Below are 24,283 nucleotides of genomic sequence, written 5' to 3' on the forward strand. Positions count from 1 at the left end.
CCCAGCATTCTAGGGGGTTGTCCGAGGGACCACATATCCCAGCACGCAACAAAAAGCCCAGGGACTGCAAATCCCAGCATTCCCTGCACCCTAGTCCTCTGTAACTTAGATTCCAGTGTGCCGCGCAGTGTGCGCAAATTCATACATCTGCCTGTAGGCTTGGTGGTTTCTGAATCCCGAGACTTGAAACTCTTTGGGAAGATCCTCTTCAACCTCAAAAGAAGATGACAGCCCACAGAGAGACAACTTGTATTTACATGGAACTCAGAAATCTCCTGCAAATCATGGTAAGCCTGAAACAACAAACCCCAAAACACTGATTAAACCATGAAAGCTAATATAACAAAATGACTCGTTGAAATCAGGCTTGCTCGTTGGCCTGGGGCGCCTTTTACGTGTTTTGTAGAGGTCTCTGCTGTGCTCCTGCGTTGGACTGGAAGAGATATGGATTGTGAACTCAGAATATCAATACAGTTAGGCTTAGGAGAATTTGCTAATCCAGCCCCTGTTTTACATATGAAGAAACCGAGGCCCAAAGAGGCAAAAAGATTGTTCACAGGTTACAGCAAGTTGGGGCAGAGTTAGGATTGGGCTCTTAAGTCTACTGTAGTCTGGGCTCTTTGCTCTACACTAGGGTGGTGATATTTTTAGCAGCATGGCTATGCTATCTTAATATTCTCCTTGGTGAAGTTTTCCCACTCAGGTTGAAACACCCAGAGGTTAGTGGGAATAAAAAATGTTGCCTGCCATTTCAGTAAACAATGAATGTTACCCACTATCAAGCCACTGGCCACTGAAGCCACCCCGGAAGATGGGCTCAGAGGTGAATTCAGGATACATGGAGGAAAACAGGATACTTGCCCTACATAGTTAAGATGCATATCTAAGGAATAATTTCAATGAGCCCAGACTCTTGCTTCTTCCCATTCATAGAAAAGCATTAATCATTAATCCGAGATGTCTAGTTTTTGTGATTGGCAGTGCTCTTTTGTGTTCGACTAAATGTTCATTTTTTTTTCGGGAAAAAACTGTGTATCCTGGCTCCTCCCATATCTCTTTGGAGCAGTTCCTCAAAGCTATCTGAGGGGCTGTCTCCCAGGCTATAGTCCTCAATAAGTCCCCCCACCCCATCGCACCCCTGCCGGAAATAAAACATAACTCACAACTTTTAGGTTGTGTGTTTTTCTTCACTCGACCTTAGGTAAGCATTTATTTGGTGGATTTCCTACAAGTGAAGGAGGATAACGTTTGTTTATCCCCAGTCCAGATAAGACCTGGTGTTTTATTTATTCTTTGTTATTCAAGGTGACATTTAATGTGATTTCAGAAACTAGGCAAAATTGTAGTGTAAGCTAAGGTTTCCTTGGAGATCTGCTGTCTCTTTTCCTAGGCCTACGTCCCTCCTCCTGTCTCCCTTTTACCCACCTGGGAACTCATCCAATTTTTCCTTCCATGTAATTTAACAAACAGCTTTTTCAGTTTTCATTATTGGCCAGGCTCTCTGCTGGTAGAAAGTGAAAGACATGATCACTGCTAGCAGAAGATAACCATCTAGTTAGGGAAATAGGCTCCCCTGAAATTCAAGACGGGCTGTGATAAATGCACAAAAGAAAGGACGGTTAGAATGCTCTAGAGGCCCCAGTGGCAGGGATAGGAATTTTTTCTAGGTTAAATTTTTTTATCTGTACATTTTTTTGTTCATGAGGATAACATATATAGCAAGAAAACAGTTTTTTCCACATGCATATGTATTATCCTCCCCCCAATCAGGGTATAGAATATTTCCAGCATCTCCTGTATTTCCCTTCTCAGTCAATACTGCATCCTCATCTACGTCTTTTCTGACAGATCACTTTTGCCTATTCTCGAATTTCATTTAAATGTAATCATACAGTTTGAGTCTGACTTTTTGCATTCATCGATATTTTTGTGAGATGCATTCATGTTGTATGTAGTCATAGCTTGTTTTTAACAAATTGCTGAATAGTAGTCCATTGTATGTATGCAGCACTATTTATCTACTCTGCTGTTCCTGGGCATTTAGATTTTCAGTTACCAGTTTTCGGCTTTTAGTAACAAAGCTGCAGTGAACGTTCTTGTTTGTTTCTTTTTGTGGACCCCTGCCCTTGTGTCTACAAGAGGGCTTGCGTGGAGGGCGTATGATCAGCAATAGTAGATATTGCCAGTTTTCTAAAGTATTTGTACCAGTTTTCACCTTCACTAGCAACACAAGAGTGTTCTAGTTGATGCTTATCCTTGACAATACAGGGTGGTGTCAATTTAAAAATGTTTAACTATTTTGGCTAAATGTGGTTATCTTATTCTAATTTTTATATGCATTGTCTTTGGTGTCGAGCACTTTTTCATATGTCTTTTGCCCAGTTTTTAAATTGGGCTGATTCTCCTCTTATTAATTTGTAGGGTTTTTTTTTTTTTTTGGTCTTTTTAGGGCCACACCTGAGGCATATGGAGGTTCCCAGGCTAAGGGTTGAATCGGAGCTATAGCCGCTAGCCTACAGCACACCAGATCCGAGCTGCGTCTGCGACCTACACCACAGCTCACAGCAATGCCTGATCCTTAACCCACTGAGTGAGGCCAGGGATCGAACCCGCAGCCTCATGGTTCCTAGTCGGATTCGTTTCTGCTGTGCCACAGCGGGAACTCCCAATTTGTGGCTCTTAATATAGTCTGGATATGGAGTTCTTTGTCTGATACATGCTTTACAAATATCTTTTCCAAGTTTGTGGCTTATCTCTTTAGACTTGTACTGGTGTGTGTGGGTTTTTTTGTTTTTGTTTTTGTCTTTTTGCCATTTCTTGGGCTGCTCCCGCAGCATATGGAGGTTCCCAGGCTAGGGGTCGAATCGGAGCTATAGCCGCTAGCCTACACCACAGCCACAGCCACACCAGATCTGAGCTGCGTCTGCGACATACACCACAGCTCACAGCAATGCCAGATCCTTGACCCACTGAGCAAGGTCAGGGATCGAACCCGCCACCCCATGGTTCCCAGTCGGATTCATTAACCATTGAGCCATGACGGGACCTCCTGTACTGGTGTTTTTTCATAAAGAGAAATTCTTAATTTTAATGTAGTGCCATAGTTCAGTGTTTCCTTTTTATGATTAGTGCTTTTTGCATTGTATAAGAAATCTTTGCCTCTCTGGTTGGTGGATTTTTTTTTCTTTCTTTCTTTGGCCTCGCCTGCAGCATGCAGAAGTTCCTGGCCAGAGATCAAAGCCAAGCTACAGCAGTGACCCAAGCCGCAGCAGTGACAACACTGGATCCTTAACCCGAGGCACCACCACAGAACTTCCTGGTGGGTGGAATTTTCGCAGACAAATATGAGGGAAGAGCATTGCAAAAAAGAGAGCAAGCTTGAGCCTAGGCCCTGGGGTCAGAGAGGGAAGATGTAAGTCCTCTTGGGAGGCGTGGAGTTTGGGCTCTAATTAGGGTAGAGCAAGACAAAGCTGGAAAGGTAGGAAAGAGGCATACTGAGAGGGACTTTAACTGTAGCCTTGGCATCTGGACATGATTGTGGAGGAGGCGGAGGCACAGCTGGAATATTTATAATTAAACAGAACTTAGTTGTCCTCCTACCATCAAATTTGCCCCTTCTCTGCAGCCCTGTTCACCTAACACCTCCTCCAGACAGCTCTGGCCTCCCCAGCCAGAATCCAGGGCAATAGCTTCCTTTCCCTGCATTCAGATGGTCGCCAGGTCTGATAGATTCTATGGTCTAAATGTCTCCAACAAGGACCATTCTCTTTGGTCAAGATCTCACAGTCTTTTAACTGGAATTTATCAGTCCCCTCAAGGGTTTCCCATCCTCCAGTTCTCTCCCCATCTAATCCATTCCTATAGCAGCTAGTGTCCAAAATGGCAATTATTCAGACCTCTCCACAGCTTAAACCCCCGAAATGGCTCCCCAGTGTCCTTGAGATAAAATAAAAATTCTTTTACATGGCTTATACTCTTTCTGATGTGCTTATTCATTCTTCCAGGCTCAACGCAAGCCTCATTTCCTCCAAGAGGCTGCCTTAAATAACCTGTCCCCAGGGCAGAGACAGGAGAGCCTTATCTGAACCCCTGGGGTGCCTGTGGCACCACCTGTCATAGCCCTGTCCTTCCCAGGAGCTTCCAGTTCTCCAAGGTAGGAACTTTGCCCCCTTTATTCCTCCTTTTGCCTGTAAGGTGCCAGCTTTCTCTTTACCAACACATTCTCTTCTATGCTTCCAAAGCGTTGTTATTCTCTTTCATAGCACTTAATACAGTGAAGCTTTTTGAGGGCAAGAACTTTGTCTTATCTTCGTATAAACTTCTAGGACATAATATGTACTGAAGAATTTTAAAAAATAAATGAATGAGTTGAAGTTCTCCCTTGTCGCTTCGGGTTAAGGAGCCAGCTTTCTCACTGCAGCAGCTTGGGTCATTGCAGTGGCGCAGGTTCAGTCCCTGCCTAGGATTCCACATGCTGCAGGTGAGGCTGCTAGGGGGTTGGTGCTAGGCTCCTTTGCCTCATCTGATTTCTGCATTCTGAATGCACAAAAGGTAAATAGGGCTCTTTTTCTCATCTTCAAGACCCGAAAATCTTTGGTATATACTTTAAAGGAACCAGCTTAAGCGTTCAGTTATATGACATTCTTAGCCATCTTCCAGGGAAGTTGGTAAGTACCAGATGCAATGCAAGGAATATCATTATGGTCACAGAACCGTTGTTGACTCAACCCATCTTTTGCTTATTTTAAAATATGTCCTGAATAGAAGTGAGGGACATGGTCTTTGGCTTCAGGTAGCCGGAGTTTCAAAGCTGACTTTGGCACTTACTGGCATTTGGATTTTTAGGTTTAGTTATCTCACCCGAAAAATGGGAATAATATTACAGGCCATAGAGTTAAGAGAATTCAGTGAAACAACGAACAGCACTTGGCACATGGAAAAACGCTCAGTAAACGGTGGTTGTTACTAGGCTTAATAATGTTTCTGTACCGCGGCGGTAGCCACAGTCACCATAGGGAGATTGTGAGGGGTAAACTTGGCCAAAGAGATTTATGGCCCAGGAGGGTGATGGTGATGGTTTGGGCTCCATAACTGCCTGGGCTGCATGCCTCTCTCCCCAGGACCCCCACCCTATCCTGGGCTACAGCCCCATTTCCCTGTTCTGGGCCGCCCTGGAGGTCTGAGGCCGCCAACGCGGCAGGGGGAACCTGGTGTGGGCGGAACTCGAGTGCAGCGGCGGGAGGCTTCCGGGGGAGCCGTAAGGGCAACGGGTCGGCGGAGGCAGAAAAGCGTCGGACGCCGGGCCGATCATGGACGCTTGACAACCTGCGGGCAGGCGCCGGGAGGCCACGCCAGCGACCGAGAGGACGGAGAGGCGGCGAGGACAGGTAGGGGCCGGTGAGAGGGCGGGGACCTGCGCTCCAGGCTTGTCTGGGCTGTCAGGCTGAGCGCCAGCCGTGGGCAAAGCCCGCGGCCACGCCGCCCCGCCCCCGCTCCGGGGAGCGCGCCGGGCGGCTCCTCACTCTGCACCCACGGCCCTGCCTGGAACACACCACCCACCCTGAAGCCCACCCCAGGCCGCGACTCTCAGCATCTGCACCGCGGCTGCTCTCGGTTCGTCACCCCCAAAGGCTGCCTCTTTGCCGCTCTGCCGTCCGTCAAAATAGCGCCCCTCACGACGGGAATTCTTCCCCGTGAGTTCCTAGCTCCCTCCTCGGGCCCTCCCACTTTGGAAGAAAGCATTTATCAGCTCCTCCTTACCTCACTCATTGCCCCCACTGGCTTTGCTTCTTAGGCCGAAATTGTTTTGAGGGACAGAAGTTTCTGTCCATTTTTTACCCTTTCTCCATCCCCAGGCCCTATCATTCAATGTCTTCACACGTGTCCGCTTGGAAAGGAGGTTTTTGTTTCTCCTCTCTTAACCATCATCTCTCTCCTACCCTCTTCCTCCAATTTTCCCTGGCCTTAGCAACCTTTATTCTCTTTCGCACTTCATTTTTTTCTGTTTCTGACAAGACCTTCCTAGGTAACCCTGGGTGAAACGGCATACTTGTTTCTGCAATACTGTGAAAGGGCTGCAGCTCTCTGTGCCTGCCTCCGAAGGAAAACTTGGTTTCTCTTGCACCAAACTATCCTTCTTTGATTTATTCTCTTCTTCCCTCAATTATACTTCTTCATTTTGTCACACTGCCCAGTGCATATCATTCTTGGAGGAGTAATCTTAGCTTATGCTGGACTCCTGTAGAGTAGTGTGCAGTGCGTGAGTTCACACACACTCAACTTGTAGTAAGGAGATTATACAATTGAGGGACTTGCCTGTCTTCATGTCTTCAGGATGGCAGTACTACATCTTCATTGTTTTCTCACATGTTTTTGTTGTTTTCTTGAGGTTTCATGCAAATTCTGAAGTTGGGTTGGTGACATGTCACACATCACTAGGAGGCCAAATAAAAGGTTTTTCCTTGTGGACTTACACCGCATGTATGAGTGTACTTCCTTAGTTGGAATATGTTGCTGCTCATCTTTCAAGATGATTTCCCCCTCCCCCCCTTTTGCCACGCTTGAATGACTTTGATTAAATGGGCCATCTTTCTAGACTGCTTTTGGGGTCTTTTCTTATCTGTATCTGGCTGAAGGTGGGATTCTACTGACACACTAGAAGCTGTAACTGATTCCTTTTACTTACATCTGACTGCCTCTGTGTATGGCCAAGATTCTCTGCTTTTTAACTAGAGTCTAACAATGAGGTGGAGGAGTTCCCACTGTGGAGCAGTGGCTTAAGAATCCAGCTGCAGCGGCTTGGGTCACTGTGGGGGTGAGGGTTTGAGGCCCGGTGCAGTGGGTTAAAGGATCTGGCATTACTGCAGCTGTGGTATAGGGTGCAGCTGTGGCTCGGATTCAGTCCCTGACCGGGGAACTTCCATATACACAGCAAGTGGTGAGACTCTGTGTTTGGTCTTGGTTAGGTTTAACGACTTGGAAGGAAGGTACTGCCTTTGGGAAAGTGCAAGTTGGTGATGAAATTACTTTTACTAAATGAGTTTCAAACCTCAGAGTAAGGACAAAATCTCTTTATTATTATTATTATTTGGCCATGCCCATGGCCTGTGGAAGTTCTGGGGCCAGGGATCAGACCCTCGCCACAGCAGCCACTGGAGTCTCAGCAATGACAGTGCTGGATCCTTAACTTACTGAGCCACTATAGGGAGTTCCAGGACAAAAATTTCTTTAACTCCAAGTTGAACAGTACGCATCTCACAAAGTGAGATCTGGATTCAGGAACGTTTTTTGTTTTTTGTTGAAATACTATAAAATTAAAGTATTCTGATCTCTGATCTAGCAATAAACCAGCATACATTTTGCAAAGGAGAAGGAAGAATTACTGAAACACTTTGTTTTTGGACAGATCTCAAGGCCAGAGAATGGCTGGTGAACAGAAACCCTCAAGTAACCTCCTGGAACAGTTTATTTTACTCGCCAAAGGTACCAGTGGCTCAGCCCTCACTGCTCTCATAAGCCAAGTTTTAGAGGCTCCTGGAGTATATGTCTTTGGAGAACTGCTGGAGCTGGCCAATGTGCAGGAGGTAAGAGCAGTTTCCAAAAAAGTTCTCTTTCTTCTTTGTTCTAAACCTTCCTGTGATGTGATTCTCCACGTGTCCAAGGCATTTGAGTGCTGAAGCCTTGTGGACCTGTGAGGTGCCCTGTTGAGGGAGGGATGGGAGTTGATGGGGCAGGAGAAGAGAGTGAGGGTGATGTCCTGGGCTCCTTCAATATTTTCAGTCTGAATTTGGGGTACATTTTTTAGACTGGATTGCTGATAATTTGAAAGATGGGGAAAAGCCAATTGAACTGGATAAATTAGAAGAGTAGAGTATAAGTTAACAACGGTAGTTTCAGTCATTCTTGGGGACAGAAAACCTCCAGTGCAAATACAGACAATGAAGATTGGTTGGGTACATAACATGGCAGAAAATGATTGCTATTGAATAGGAGACGGGCACGAATAAAGGATATATTGTTGTGAAAAGGGCGGTGTTGTGCTAAAGTAAATGTGCAAAAAAGATGTGATATGAAAAGGTGGTAAGTAGTCCTTTTTGCTTTGTTTACTTCTTTGCTTGTTATTAAAACCTTGGGTAGCACTTTTGATTGTCGGGCCTTAAAAATGAGAAGATCTGGTGAAGATTAACCAAGTGGGACAGAGAATGTAAAGCAACCTATACTTTTCAACCTCTGCCTCCCACTTTGGATACTTTTATGTTTACTGATTGATACTTATGTTGATTGAAAAATCCGGCGACATCTTTATTACTTTGGGGTTGTGCTGAGGAGCTCTTGGTGGGGTGGGTTGGTTGGCTTCCTCTCCACTATCACAGCTTATTTCTGGCTGCCCAGGATAGTACCAGCTCTGCCATTAGCCACCACATGCAGATCTGGGCAGTACTTGTTCTTATGGGTCATGTGCACGATGCTGCTGAGGGTCCCCCGGGGCCTTCTCATTGATGGTGGTCCACACATAGGAGGGGGCTGGCTTTTGTTGGCCCGTCTTTGCTTCAGGACTGTTAGGACACTTTCGCCACTGGCTGCCAGCTCCACGCCCACAGCCTTGCCGTGGATCAGCTCGTGGTAGCAGAAGGAGTTGTGGGTCTTCAGGTTACTGGACTTGCTGCTCTTCATTTGCTTATTCCTCTCGATCAGGAAAGTTGAGCAGTTGCCCATGATCATCCATGGCAGATGTGTGGACGTGGCGTTGTTTCCTCTCTGCAGCAGTTGTAAATAAGACCCACTTATTTTTTAATTGTGAATTTTTATTTAATGTTAGGCTGGCTTGCTGGACTGTAAGCTCTGTGGGTCACCCTTTTTTCCCTAGAGTTTATTATGTAGCCCGATGCACAGTAGGCTTTCAGTAAAAATTTAATTTACCAGCGATAGAAAAGGCATCCTGTGAGGAAAATTTAAGAAAGCAGTTCTTTTTCTTGTGTTTTTTTTTTTTTTTTAAGAGATTTTATTTTTTGAGCAGTTTTAGATTGACAGCAAAGTTGAGAGGAGGGTACAGAGAGTTCGCATATACACCCTGCTTTTAAGCATGCATAGCCTGCCCCATTTTCAGTACCCCCCACCAGGGTGGAACTGCGTGGCACGTCATTGTCGCCCAAAGACCATCGTTTACAATAGGGTTCAGGCTTGGTGTTGTACAGTTTCTGGGTTTGGGCACATGGATAATGGCATATATCCACCAGTACAGTATTATACAGTTTTCCACTTCTTTAAAAATCCTCTGTGTTCTACTCATTCATCCTTTGCTCCCCTCTAATCCCTGGCAACCACTGATCTTTTTACTGTCTTAGTAGTTTTGACTTTTCCAGAATGTCATGTAGTTGGAATTATAGATATGTAGCCTTTTCAGATTGGCTTTTTGCACTTGGTAATAGTGCATTTAAATCTCTTCCATGTCTTTCATGGCTTGATAAATCATTTTTCAAAAGAAGAGACGACCTTCAGGTTCAGGAAAAGTCAGAGTGAATATGCCAAATAGTTGTTTTACATGGAAATTTGTGTAAGAGGAGATGGATAAAAATTAAAGCCAGAAAGATCTTTTTGATGTAGACCAGTGGGAGAAACTTTGGAGTGTCTGCTCTAGAGGAAATAGTGTTTTATGGTAGTTTTGTAATCCTCTGTCTGAAAAGTGGGGGCTGGATATATGGTCTCTTCCACTCCTTTTTGTGTGTGTATCTTTTGTCTTTTTAGGGCTGCACCTGCAGCATAGGAGGTTCCCAGGCTAGGGGTCTAATTGGAGCTGTTGCTGCCAGCCTACGCCGCGGCCATAGCAACACGAGATCCGAGCCACGTCTGTGACCTACACCACAGCTCACGGCAACACCAGATCCTTAACCCACTGAATGAGGCCAGGGATCAAACCTGCAACCTCATGGTTCCTAGTCAGATTCATTGCCGCTGTGCCACTACGGGAACTCCTCTTCTACTCCTTTTTTTGGCTGCGCCTTTGACATGCAGAAGTTCCCCAGCCAGGGTTGGAACCTGTGCCACAGGAGTGACCTGAGTGGCTGCAGTGACAACACCAGATCCTTAGCCTACTGTGCCACAAGAGAACTCCGCGTCTCTTCCACTTCTGATTCAGTACCTCAGGAAGTTTTTGGTCATCTGAGAAGGTAGATCTGGGTCTAGGATGCCAGAGTCATCCCTGGAGTGCTTAGCAAATCACCTTCATCTTGCCACAGTTTGTTTTTTCCATATGTGACCTGAAAATAAGCCAGTTGCCTTTCAGTGGTCTGAAATTTCAGATGCAGTTTTGGGAACTTTTAAAAAAGATGATTAAGGGAGTTCCTGTTGTGGCTCAGTGGTTAACGAACCCAACTAGTATCCATGAGGACACAGGTTTGATCCCTGACCTCAATCAGTGGGTTAAGGATCTGGTGTTGCTGGCAGCTGTAGTGTAGGTTGCAGACACAACTTGGATTCCACGTTGCTGTGGCTGTGGTGTAGGCCGGCAGCTACAGCTCCAATTTGACCCCTAGCCTGGGAACCTCCATTTGCTGCAGGCGCAGCCCTAAAAAGACAAAAGACAAAGTTAAATAAAAAAATTTTTTTTAAATGGCTAAGGAGTTCTCTTGTGGCACGGTAGGTTAAGGATCTAGTATTGTCACTGCTGTGGCTCGGGTTCCATCTCTGGCCCGAGAACTTTCACATGCCACAAGTGGGGCCAAAAAAAAAGTTGTTTTTTTTTTTAAAAAAGATGGTTAAAATTGAGTAGTAAGATTATTGATGTGCACAGCGCACCGCTTGGGTTTCCTGATTCGGCTTCACTGAGTGCGGTGAATAGAAGATAATGGGTACATGTTTGTAAGGGAAACGCCCAGCTGCAGTAACTGGTTGCAGAGCAGAGCAGTTCCTGGCAGAACAGTATCTCTTTCATTTTCCTTCTGTGAATGGCTCTTCCCTGCTAGCATTAGTGAGGAATAAGTCATGTTAATGAAAATTTGTCCTTGGGGCTGACTGATGCTGGTGTTCTGTCCTGCCCCGGGTCCTCTTTCACACCTTATGCTGATCGTCTCCAGCATTCACAGTCTACATGCAGTCCTGAAATGTGGAGCCGGCCTTAACTTTGTACAGCAGTACAGACTGTGGCCCGTGATCATCTGCCCTCTGCTTGAACGCAGCTGCAGTGATTGGTAGACAGTAAGGTCTGTGAACTGTTTTTTTTTTTTTTTTTTTCCCTCCCCAGCTTGCAGAAGGAGCTAATGCTGCTTATTTGCAGTTGCTGAATCTGTTTGCCTATGGAACATACCCAGATTACATAGGTGAGTTGGTTAAGATCCTCCAAAGACTTTCTATGTTGCTCTGTTTGGATGTGTTGCCTTCACAAGGATCGCCGAGGTCTGGGATACCAAACAGGGCGTGGGAGCTTTACCCGAACCCATTTTACTGTGCTCTGTAGGTGATCTCACGTGGGGACTTTCCCGTCCCACCTTTTATTTCCCAGTGGTAAAGTGGGGCTATGGGTATGCTCCTCCATAAATATACCCCTTGTTTATTTTCCAGAGGAGATTCTTGGGGACTAGTGTTTGTAGAACACTAGGAGGGTCGTGAAACGTCAGAATACTCACTCGTAAAGTAGTTAAGCATTTAAAATGTTATGTAAATACCATCACCATATTAAAGAAAGTTTTTTTTTGTTTTTTTTTTTTGTCTTTTTTTGCCATTTCTTGGGCCGTTCCTGCGGCATATGGAGGTTCCCAGGCTAGGGGTGTAATCGGAACTGTAGCTGCCAGCCTATGCCAGAGCCACAGCAACGCAGGATCTGAGCCACGTCTGCGACCCACACCACAGCTCACGGCAATGCCGAATCGTTAACCCGCTGAGCAAGGGCAGGGACCGAACCCACAACCTCATGGTTCCTAGTCGGATTCGTTAACCACTGCGCCACTCCCTAAAGAAAGTTTTAAAATAGGGGACAAAAGTCACTCATGGTCGTACCACCATCAAACTACTGTTAGCGTTATGGTGCTGGACTTCTCCTCTTCGTGCTTGTGATTTCTGATACGTAGGTGTGATGAGACTGTGTACAGTTTTATATCTTGCTTTTTTCACTTACGTCATAGGCATTTATCTGTGTTTGAAGTCTTCACAGTCATTTTTGATGTTCTTTCGTCTAATATTCCATCATGTACTTCACCCCTTCTCTTTTGTAGATCATTTGAGCCATTGTAAATTAGAGTCTTAAATATCAGAAATGAGGTGCATACATGTCCAAACACTAACTTACCTTCCACTCAGGGCATTTGTGTCTGGCTTCCCTAGTTTATTTTAGTGGTGTGACATGGGCCTGGCAGTTTACTTTGTGGTGTGACTCAGGGTCTTCCCCGCTGTATCCCTGACTTCCCCCTCTTCCTCACTTTCCTTCTCTTGGTCACTTCTCCTTACTCTGTGCTATGTCAGACTGGACAGTTTGCCACCTGCCAGCTTTTTCTGACCTTTGCTTTATTTTTATTTTTATTTTTATTTTTTTTGTCTTTTTAGGGCTGCACCTGCAGCATATGGAAATTCCCAGGCTAGGGGTCAAATCCAACCTGTAGCCACCGGCCTACGCCACAGCCACAGCAACACAGGATCTGAGCCATGTCTTGCAATCTACACCACAGCTCACGGCAACGCCGGCTTCTTTAACCCACTGAGCAAGGCCAGGGATGGAACCTGCATCCTCATGGATGCTAGTCAGATTTGTTAACTGCTGAGCCACAGCAGGAATTCCACTGCATCTACTTTTTTATGTAACACCCTTGAGAGATACCACTGGTAGCTAAACACAGTCATAGTTTTACAGCAAAACAAATGACTTTTCACAACAAGTGGGATAAAAAGGTATTCCATGACATTCCTCAACTCAATTTAGGTCAGGAAATGCCTCCAGTTGAGTTCAGCACCCTGCTCTAGAAAGAAAAATCAGTTTGGATTCATCGTTTTGGAATCCAGGATTATGAATAAGGAATTGAAGACATCTGGACTCTGTCTTGTGGGGCTGTTTTGAGGACAGACTGGATGTGTGTGTGTACGTGTGGATCTGTGTGTGCACTTACACTGAGTAAGCCTTGCTGTGCCTTACCTGCAGCTGCTGCCATTTCTGTCATCATTACTGTTACTGCTCATGGTGCCCGTCCTTCAAGGATCACCTCACACCCCCCTTTCTTTCTTTTCCTCTCCGGTACCTCGCAGGTGTGATTAGGCTCACTTGCACACTCTCTCTTTCTCTCCCGCTCTCTCTTTCTCCCTTTCTGCCTCTCCCTCTCCCCCTCTTGCTGTCTTCTGGTAGTTGGTACCTTTCTTCTGGTGGTTCTGTCTTGCATTTGTAGCTGTTGAAACATCTGATGGTAAGACTGAGGACAAGCCCAGGGCCATTGAGTTGCACAACTCTGGGTGGTAGTTGCTGCTCCTGGAGTTGTGCAGTGCAGCAGCCCTGACAGGCCCATTTTCTTTACCTTGATTCCCCTGGAGTCATTTAAGACAGTGCGTTGCTCATAACAGATGCTCAGTGAAGACATGCTGAACTTGACTGAATGTCACAGAGGGCACAGATAGTATTCCGTTAGGATAATTGTCATATCATTTTGTGCATTCGTGCCTGGTTTCTCAGGAAACTAAGCTTCTGGTGTGTAGAGATTCAGTTTTTCTTTTTTGGAAGCATGTGGTCTTTCAGAGAAGACAGGGAAACTGGAACATGGAATATTTACCTAACGCATGAATGCAGTCCTGCAGTGATGCAGTAGTCGGTTTGATGTGGGAAGTTGGTACACTTATTCCATAAAGAAATCCTAATTTTATGTTGTGTCTTGATTTTTTGGTGGGTGGGACTGAGCAGCCAACAAGGAGAGCCTGCCAGAACTGAGCACAGCTCAGCAGAACAAGCTGAAACACCTTACCATCGTGAGCTTGGCATCGAGGATGAAGGTACGGCCTGAACTCTTTCCTGTCTCCCTCCTCACCTCGAGGCAGGTGTCTCGTTGGCATCCGTGTGGGAACTCCCGGCTACACACAGTAGAGTTGCATCATGAATGTGTAAAGTTTGCCTGGCAGAGGACAAACGAGACAGAGATAACAGTTAAAAGAGTGTAGACAGTTAGTCACCATGCCATTTAGGAGAAGCATGCCCAGGAGGGGCTGTGAATCAGCAGGTCTTTGTGGTGGCATGCCATGGCACCCGACGTGGTGTGAGCCTTTTGCCATGCTTCAAGGAGGTTGCTGTTTCAAGATACAGATTTTTCAAACAGCACAGCATCTCAAGGCAAGTGAACCACTTCAGCAGTTGCTCAGTGCATAGTGAACTGTGCCAGCGTTGGAGGAAGAACCTGCTGTGTTACACCCACTGAGAGGTAGTTTTTTTTTTTTTGTTTTTTTTTTTTTTTTTGCTTTTTACAGCTGTATCTGTGGCGTATGGAAGTTCCCGGGCCAGGGGTAGAATCAGAGCTGTAGCTGCTGACCTACACCACAGCCACAGCCATGTGGGATCCAACCCGAGTCTGACCTGCACCACAGCTCACAGCAACGCTGGCTCCTTAACCCACTGAGTGAGGCCAGGGATCGAACCCTCATGGATCCTAGTCAGGTTCGTTAACTGCTGAGCCACGAAGGGGGCTCTGAGGTAGATTTTTAATATGCTTCCTACATCTAGGGATTTTTAAGGTTAATTATACTAATTGAAAATTTTGTCTTATATGCTAATTCTGACCCTAACCTTCTGTAAGATACCACTCCACCGTGTCTCTGAGTTCTTTGCCCCACTCGATTTAGAAGACATACAGCCAGCTGCTCATAGCCGTTAACAAAGAAGATCCGGGTTTGATTAATTTCTAGTTGATTTTGGCATTCTGCCCCATCCCAGCCTAAATGTCTAAGTTTTTGTGGGGCTGTGCCTTGAAAAAGTTTGCTTTTTGCATCTCTGCTCTGTGATTGAGCCTGCGAGATGTGTGTTGGTTTTTGGATTGCTGTTTCACTTGCTGAAATTGTTTTACCTGCTCTAATCACAAATTTCTGATTCTTATTAGCATTTCGGGGGGAGGCCTGTTTTGTTAGGAAGTGAGGACCTGAACTTTTTTTGGTCCTGATCGTGGATTTCTCAAGTGTAGCAAAGAGCAGGAGAGACTTTCCCCCTCCTTTCTGCAGCCTGTCATTGTAGGTCCATGTGCTACCACAGGGTTCCAGACCTTTAGTCGTAGAAAATCCCTCTAGGTATGTTTGCTTTCTTCTCTGCATACATCTTCCTCTTCTCTATTCCTGCAGACTTGATTGCTGGGTTACTTTTCAAACTAATAATGATAGGTCAGAGGATTTGCAGAAAAACTGGATATTTGGATATCCAGTTGTCTTGGAGTCATGCAGAATGTTGCTGCAGCCCGGTATAGGCTGCTGTTAGGGAATTGACATTGGTTGTAGGAGACAGAGAAAACAAATGTCAATTTCAGGGTGACCTCTGAGCGGGCAGTACCCACCGGCCACCTGTAGGTGGATGTGTTAGCCTCTAAGTTTTTTATTTTTATTTATTTATTTAGGGCCGCCCCCATGGCATACGGAAGTTCCCAGGCTAGGGGTCGAATCAGAGCTGAACCCGTTGGCCTATACCACAGCCACAGCAACACAGGATCCAAGCCGTGTCTGCAACCTACACCACAGCTCACCGCAACACTGGATCCTTAACCCACTGAGCAAGGCCAGGGATCGAACCCGTGTCCTCATGAATACTAGTCAGGTTTGTTAACTGCTGAGCCATGATGGGAACTCCTGCCTCTAAGTTTTTTAAATTGTGCTCTGCTGGGCAAGCAGCCAGTGTCTCTGGTGTCTGAAATTGTTTGCAGTTTATGATGATTTGGCATTTTATGCAAATTCTGCAATCTTCCAGAAGGCAGCAGAGTGCCATATACTGATTATTTCCCTTTCTCCTCGGGAAGAGTCCTTAAGATCTCTGAGGATGCTTCAGAGCACGCGAGCTGGGAGCTGGGCCCAGTCCAGGAGGCTGGGGCTGGAGGAGAGCGAATTCCTAGTTGCTGCGGGTCTCTGCTCATTTATCCGTCCCTTGTGGCCGTAGATGTTAATAGCTACCACTAGACTGCGTTTCCCTGAGCTCCGAGGCAGCTGTTGGCTATCTGGGTAATACTTGCATTTTCTTTATGTTTGCCACTGGCTTTTGTAAGTGTCACATGGCCTTATCTGCAGTGTATCCCCTACTCCGTGCTGCTGAGGGACCTGGAGATGCGGAACCTCCGGGAACTGGAAGACCTCATCATCGAGGCTGTCTACACGGATATCATCCAGGGCAAGCTGGACCAGCGAAACCAGCTGCTGGAAGTGGATTTCTGCATTGGCCGTGACATCCGAAAGAAAGATATTAATAATATTGTCAAGACCTTGCATGAATGGTGAGGCTCAGAGAGGAAGTGCCCCCTTCTTTAGGAAGGGGGTATCTGGCCTGCCCTTTGTGCCTTTGTTTGGGGAGATGCGGTCCTCAGTTACCACCTGCAGCTATGTAAGGGCCTTGGGACAGTAAGCTAGAGAGCTGGGCTACCTTTGTGACTACAGCTGTGTGACAGCAGGAATCATTTCCGGCTTCCTAGTGTCTTGGTTGTAAAATAGTCCTTGTCCTTTGCAGTTGGGGGGCTCTTTAGCAGGCCATAAAATGCCTAGGGTTGGCAGGTGGAGTCTCTGAAGCCTCACCATGTGACAATGAGCCTGTGCTTTGCAAACTTACCCTCAGAGCTTAAGCTCAGGAAGTTTATGTTGGTCAGATTCTTGGGAAAAGAGAACCCGTGTTCAGCATTAGTAACATTGCTTAGTGTTTGTAAAACAATGTGAAGGGTATTTACACAGACACACACACAGAATATTTGATAACTGTATTCTAAAACGAATAAAAAGAAGTGGGACATTTGTATGTACTCTTTTATTTTATTTTTTGCTTTTTAGGGCTGCACCCACAGCATGTGGAAGTTCCCAGGCTAGCGGTCAACTTGGAGTTGTAGCTGCCGGCCTACGCCACAGCTGCACACAGCACCTCAGGATCCGAGCTGCGTCTGTGACCTACACCGCAGCTCACGGCAATGCCAGATCCCCCACCCACTGAGTGAGGCCAGGGATTGAACCCGCATCCTCATGGATACTGGTCGGATTCATTTCCAGTGCATCACAGCGGGAAGTCCTGTATGTACTCTATTTCAGTGGAATTTGCAATCGCTGCAGCACATGCTACAAGGATTTTTTTGGAGTTACTCAAATGATTTGGGGCTTAGAAAGCCAGATGGGCTTAGTCGGGGAAGGGCTTTTCGCGGAGTGGTGCAGGAGGGCCAGGGTTAGAGTCTACTAGGAGATGAGGAGAGTGGGTTCCCAGGCGGATACGTGGCCTTTGGAAGTCATGAAACAGGGCAGGCAGACCTTGTGCAGAGGGGCAGGGAAATGGTTTGCTTTAAAACAGGCTGACTCTAGCTTAGCCTCAAGAACATGTATCCCAGGGTGTACGGCCCAGCTTAGACCCTCCAGGCGTCCAAAGACCCCCGAGGTCCCCTCACTCCAGCTACTCTTGGACCCCAGGGCGTGTGCTCCCCACACTTTACCCCCAGTTCTGTCCCAAGTATGACTCCGGACGCCACCCTTTTACAGCATCCGACACAAGCAGGAGCTTTTGAAATATTGTCAAGCTGATACGTCGGAATCATGGGAAATAAACTTAGAAAATACCCTGAACATGAAAACAGTCTGTTGTATATAATCTAGGCTTCCAGTCTTACTAATGTTGCCCGTCTCATTCCGTCTCTGAGACGACTGACACAGTTCTCACCCCCACCTCTAGCTTCCATCCTGACCCCTGCCCTGCATGTGTACTAGCACACATTTTCACTACTTGTCTTTAGGCATTGGAGTTAGATTTGAAACAAAGTTGGCCTGTGGAATGGTACCAGAAATACAGCAAAATGTTCATAACCATTGATTCTAAAGTGGAGGTTATGTGGGTATTTATTGTACTATTCTTTCACCTTTTTTTTTTTAGGTTTTTACAATTTTCAAAATAAAAGGTGGGGAAAATGACACGAGGGGAATGGCAGTCAGGAAGTAACACACTTCTGAGAAGAAGGGCAATCTCCAAAATAGGATGTTGGAAAATAATGTTTTCTGTTGAGAGAGCTAACTAATCAGTGCACCTGTGAGTCTCTCCTAGTTGTTTACACGCGCATCCTGTCCAGCCTCCCCAGGGGATGCAGAGGCTGGCAGTGAGAGCTGTGTTCTAAGAAACCACTCCGCATGCCCCGTGTGTGTTTCCACAGGCCCTGTGGCATGCATTCAGAAACGCCCGTCTTTCCGAAGGCTTGAGGGAGCAAGAGCCCTGGCAGACGGAGTGTCACAGGAAGTCTCTGAGGAGTCGGGAGGGAGATTGGGGAGGCCAGAGGAGAGCCCCCAGGCCTTTCTGCGGCTCAGGGCTGGTTACCTCCTTTATAGGTGTGATGGCTGTGAAGCGGTCCTGCTGGGCATCGAGCAGCAAGTTCTGAGAGCCAACCAGTACAAGGAGAACCACAGCCGGACTCAGCAGCAGGTAGAGGCAGAGGTAAGGAAGGGGGCGTCCGGCCCTGCTCGAGGGTATCCCCACCTGTTCCTCTGCCTTGTGAACCGTGGTGTCGACGCAGCAGTCCACACACAGGCACTGGGTGACACGCGGGGTAGCGGCAGTAGCTCCCCCAGCCCTTTGTCTCTCTCCTGATCCCTGGTCACCGGCTTGGAAGGCAGAGAATGTTGTAATTCCTCAGTAGTCATGGACAGTGCAGCTGCAGAGCAGAAGAAATGAGTTTGGGGATGAGTCTTAGAGATGATGGCGGGTTGGTGGTTTCCCGGGCGGGGCAGAGGGAGGGGTGCACTTGGGCAGGGGCACGTGGGGCTCAGGGCCCGGGCCCTGCTCTGCTTCAGCTGCGTGGTGCGTGCCCACGTTCATTTTCTCCTCTGCACGTGTGTGTTGTCACCTTTTACAATGCATGTGTCTCATGCTAAAAAAAGGGAGAAAGAGACGGAATTCGATGGATGAAATGCAAGAGAAGATGAAGGTGTGTGATTGTGGTGGTAGACGCCTGGCTGTTCAGGACACTTTTAGCCTCCGGGAGAGACGCAGGCACCAGGCTTTGAGTGAGTGGGCATTTGTGGTCCTGTAGCCTGGACACCTGTGAAGCCATTTCCTAATTTGTTTGGAGCCCTTAAGTTCAGAATTTTATTTTAATTTTATTTATTTATTTATTTTATGATTTTCCTTTTCCCGTTATAGTTGACTTACTGTGTTCTGTCAATTTCTGCTGTACAGCAAAGTGACGCAGTCATACATAGATACACATTCTTTTTCTCACATTATCCTCCATCATGTTCCATCCCAAGTGACTAGATACAGTTCCCTGTGCTATACGGCAGGATCTCACTGCTTGTCCACTCCAAATTCAGTAGTTTGCATCCGTTAACCCCAGACACCCAGTCCATCCCACTTCCTCTCCCTCCCTCTTGGTAACCACAAGTCAAGATCAGAATTTTAGCATTGAAGAGTTCCCGTTGTGGCTCAGTGGTTAATGAATCCGACTAGGAACCATGAGGTTGTGGGTTCAATCCCTGGCCTTGCTCAGTGGGTTAAGGATCCAGTGTTGCCGTGAGCTATGGTGTAGGTCACAGACATGGCTCGGATCCTGAGTTGCTCTGGCTCTGGCGTAGGCCAGCGGCTACAGCTCTGATTTGACTCCTAGGAACCCCCATGTGCCACAGAAGCGGCTGTAGAAAAGGCAAAAAGACCAAAAAAAAAAAAAAAAAAAAAAAAAATCTTAATTTTAGCATTGAAAATCCTTTTCTAGCATGAAGGAGCTTGAAGCGTTAATGGTACTTAATGAATTTTATAAGTTAGGTGTCCAAAAGTGTGGCAGAAGGGGACCCAGAGTTGCAGCTGAGGAACAGCCTTTCCAAAGGGGAATTGGTGAAATTTGGAGATTTCCCCTCCTCTGTGACGTGTACTCCTTGAAAATAACCTGTGTCTTACTGAAAATAAAGCCTAGTCTTTGGGGGACCAATTCATTGTCCCATGCCTAACACATAATAAGTGCTCAAATGATTGTTATATGTTTCACCCTGTAAGAGTCAGTGGACTGCTGAGCTCTGCTTTTCATGAACTAGAGTAAATTTATTTCAGATACACACACATTCTTATATACATACACATACTTAACTCCGTGAATGTTCCATGTACTGTTAATTTTAACCCTACTTCTAGCTAAAGATGTGTGAACTGTATTTAATTAGCATTAGCTAAGGACAGATAAAATTAGGAAAGTAAGCCCGCTGCTTCTCTAGTAAGCTGTGTAATCCCCCCTTGAATATTATGGTCTCTCCTCTGAGCTGGGATTGATGTCTGAGCAAAGTAGGAAGGGCTGACCTCGCTCTTCGCTTCACTGACTCTTCCCTGTAAATCTAACCCTGGAAGCAAATGAGGCTTGGAGGCAAAACACACCCACCTGACCTGGGATAGCCTGTGTGAGAAGCAGACTGTCTTTAACCTGGCGGGTAGCCCGGAGCAGCCTGATCACCACTGGCTGCCACATTGCCTGGACTGGCTAATCGGGTGGTAGGTGGTGGGCTTGGATTATGATTGTTTGCAAAAATGAATGCTGTTAGTTCCAGAATTTTGTTTGGGTGAAGTTTCTTTCCATGATAAATGGCATCTGATGAAAGAAGGCACTGGCTAATGTTGAGGCCCAGCTGGGCTTCTCAAATTGTGGTTATTAAACAAGAGAGAGTCCCTGGATTTGCTCTCAGGGGCCCACTCTTGAAAACACAGTTATGGCTGCCCTGGATGCTGCCACCAGGTGGCAGTAAAGATTTGATCAAGTTTGACAGAAGGAAATTGGAGGAAACCACCAGTTACTACTAACTTAATAAGCTTGTAGGAAATCTGGAGGAGACAAGTATGAGAAGAGCGGCAGCATGGTCGAAGCCCCGAGCCTCATCAGACCTTCTGTTCAGAGGCGTGATCTGGGCCACCATGTGTACGATGCTGATGGTCCCCCAGCTGAGGCACGTAGAAGGCACTCACTAAATATTTGTGGACCTTAAAAACTAATCTACCGGAGTTCCCGTCGTGGCGCAGTGGTTAACGAATCCGACTAGGAACCATGAGGTTGCGGGTTCGGTCCCTGCCCTTGCTCAGTGGGTTAACGATCCGGCGTTGCCGTGAGCTGTGGTATAGACTGTAGATGTGGCTCGGATCCTACATTGCTATGGCTCTGACGTAGGCTGGCAGCTACAGCTCCGATTGGACCCCTAGCCTGGGAACTTCCGTATGCCGCGGGAGCGGCCAAGAAATAACAACAACAACAACAACAAAAAAAAAAACAAACAAAAAAAAACTAATCTACCATGAACAAAGCTATAATTCTGTCCTTTTTTCCCTCTTTTTCTTCTTTTTACAGCCACACCTGCCTGTGGCATAGGGAAGTTCCTGGGCCAGGGTTGAATCAGAGCTGCAGCTGGGGTCTACGCCACAGCCGCAGCAACACTGGATCAGAGCTGCATCCACGACCTATGCCATAGCTTACCTCAGTGCTGGATTCTTAGCCCACTGAGCAAGGCCAGGGATCGAACCTGTATCCTCATGGAGACTGTGTCAGGTCCATAACTTGCTCAGACCCAGTGGGAACTCCTGTACTAACTTTTTTAGTCATTTTCTCAGCTGAGTTGATTTTTTTTTTTTTTGGATTTTTGGCTTTTTGGCTTTTAGGCTTTTAGGGCCACACCCACTACACATGGAGGTTCCCAGGCTAGAGGTCTAGTCGGAGCTGCAGCTGCCGGCCTACACCACAGCCACAGCAATGCAGGATCTGAGCCGCATCTGCAACCCACACCACAGCTCACGGCAACACCAGATCCTTAACCCACTGAGTGAGGCCAGGATCAAACCTGCTGAACCACGACGGGAACTTGGATTTTTTTCTTTATTTGTCCTTAAACAAGATTGCTTGTTCGCAGAGGGGAGAACTGGATGTTTTCCCCCCAGAATCTTATAAGAGCAGCTATCTTCTGGTGAGTATTAGCTGTAAGAGCCTTCCCTCTCAATGAAATAAGCCCTATCGCAAACCTGCCGAAGAATCTTCTCTCCTTTTAGCCTTTCACAGAAATAACAAAACCAAATAACAAAACTGAACAGTTACCATTCTAGCAGACCTGGAAGAGGTATGTAACCATGACCCCTTGGCTTATTCCTAGTTTTCAACCAAGAAAGCAATAATTCCCCTTTTTTTGCTCAACCCATTTCCATGTGTCTTCCATGAGGCGCCCCTGCTTGTTTCTCCTCATCTAGGTTTCTGAAGATAATCTCAGATTTCTTTCAGAGGAGTCTGGCTTCTTCCCCGAGTGGCCCCTGTTACATCGAGAACGAGTTACGGCGGGTTTCTGGCGCTTAGCAAGCTGAGCACACTGATCTGTGTCTCGCTGCAGGTTACCAACATCAAGAAGACACTCAAAGCCACGGCGTCCTCTTCCGCGCAGGAGATGGAGCAGCAGCTGGCTGAACGAGAGTGTCCCCCGCACGCCGAGCAGAGGCAGCCCACTAAGAAGATGTCCAAAGTGAAAGGTCTGGTCTCCAGCCGCCACTAGGGCCGGCGGGGGCAGCTGGCACTCACCAGGCCTGGGTCAGGTGGCAGGGGGACGCCGAGGGCCTGTTTCCTCCCCTCTCTACCTTCCGTGAGTTCCAGACCTGCCTGTCCCCTCACCAGCGCCTCCCCCACATTGGTACTGTTCCAGAAGAACCGTTAACTCCCTCCCCTCACCCACTCCTCCTTCCCCAGTTGCTCCCTTCAGACTCAGGGGCTCCACGGATGCCACCCCAACAGGGCCAGACACTGCCCAGCTCCCCTCCAGGAGGTTCTTGTCTCTGTCTAAGGGCTTGTCTCCCTCCCAGTTTTTCTTTGGCTTCATGTCGTTTTGTCAGGCTGCTCATAAGCCGAAGCAGCTTTGCTGGCCCACGGGGATGACCGCGAAGGAGGCCCCTCTGTGCGTGAGGGGCGTGCCTTCTCCAGCCCCGTGCCCCGCAGTTCCCACCCAGGTGCAGGTGCGCTCTAGCCGGGTATCAGAATGCTTTGTTTTCCCTCTCCTGCCTTATCCTTTGCTGGCAGCTCCGATCAGGCCATGGAGGGATGTGATGCTGGGCTGTGTTTACTAAACCTGCGGGTTTTCAGCCTCTTAAGCCCAGCTCCAGTCTCTCACTAGTTGGGAGCCCCGGGCTGACTAACCTCTGGTATCTGAGCACCGGTGGAGGGTGTTGTGGGTGTGCCGGGAGGCAGAAGCTTCTTCCGGCTCGGTGTTCTCTCCTGGCCGCTCCTCCTGCTGCCTCTGACTCCTCAGACGGGTCTTGGGGTCTTGGTGTGAAGGCCCCGGCTGCCCCCCGGACCTGTCTGCCCGCACTTGCTCTCCCGGGATCGTCCATCCCTCCCGGCTGCATCTGCGGTGGGGATGGCGGCGTCCAGGCCCCTCTCTGGTGAAGGATCTGTTGCTGCTTCTGTTTCTGGCTTCCCTTCCTCCCCGGCTGGTGACCCAGAGCCCTCTGATGATGGCGATCTCCTGGCAAGAGAAAAGGACTTGACTGGCCTTTCTGAACTTGAACGGTTTCAGGTTATATTTTAATTTTTTTTTTTTTTTTTTGTACAGGTTCTGATTCTAATACATTTCAACTTGCTTTTTTCCCCCCTTGTGTCAATATTTGTTATAGACGAATCGCCGGGGATTTTCACCTTGTTGGAGGGTGGTGTGTGTGTATGTGTGCGTGTGGTGGTGTTTTGTTGGGGTTTGTTTGTTTTAAAGAAAAGGCGGAGGTCCTGGACTGAGAGAAAAGCACATTTTAGAACAAAAAATAAAAATAGGTTTAATGTATGTGATGATGGGATTGCATAGCTGGTGGATCTGGAGAGGCTGGCACGAGGGTGGTTCAGAGAAAATGTGATATACTGTTTCAGAACCATGGTTAAAAAAATGGATTCTCCTTTTTCCAAAATGTCCAGCAGCTGCCTGCCGTTGCTTGAATGTTCACAAAGTACTCTCGTTTCCGTTTTCATGGTCCGTGTGCCCATATACCATTATACCCAACTGGAGGGTTTAATTCCCAAAGTATGTTTCATGAAACCCTTTGCTAGATGCTCTGTGGAAAAGGGGTTCTGTTGTGAAATAAATCTGGCACATCTTGCACCCCCGTATCCTCACTGGAAATTCATTGTTAAGGTCTCAG

General features: G+C 47.1%; 1 long non-coding RNA gene and 1 pseudogene across 4 annotated transcripts; one reads left to right on the forward strand and one right to left on the reverse strand.

The window, feature by feature from the left end:
• On the forward strand, positions 75-24,251 carry COPS7B. 4 transcript variants are annotated; one of them, XR_002339487.1, is made up of 11 exons: positions 75-287; positions 3,211-3,319; positions 4,005-4,153; positions 5,121-5,387; positions 6,389-6,453; positions 7,406-7,583; positions 11,240-11,315; positions 13,871-13,959; positions 16,219-16,421; positions 18,490-18,595; positions 22,501-24,251. It is a non-coding gene; the product is annotated as a COP9 signalosome subunit 7B (long non-coding RNA). The 4 variants fall into 4 exon arrangements; XR_002339489.1 differs by lacking the exon at positions 6,389-6,453 and having other exon boundaries at positions 78-287; XR_002339488.1 differs by lacking the exons at positions 3,211-3,319; positions 4,005-4,153.
• On the reverse strand, positions 8,270-9,783 carry LOC110257202 (annotated as a pseudogene).

This window comes from Sus scrofa, chromosome 15 (genome assembly GCF_000003025.6).
Source record: "Sus scrofa isolate TJ Tabasco breed Duroc chromosome 15, Sscrofa11.1, whole genome shotgun sequence".
NCBI classification, from domain to species: Eukaryota; Metazoa; Chordata; class Mammalia; order Artiodactyla; family Suidae; genus Sus; species Sus scrofa.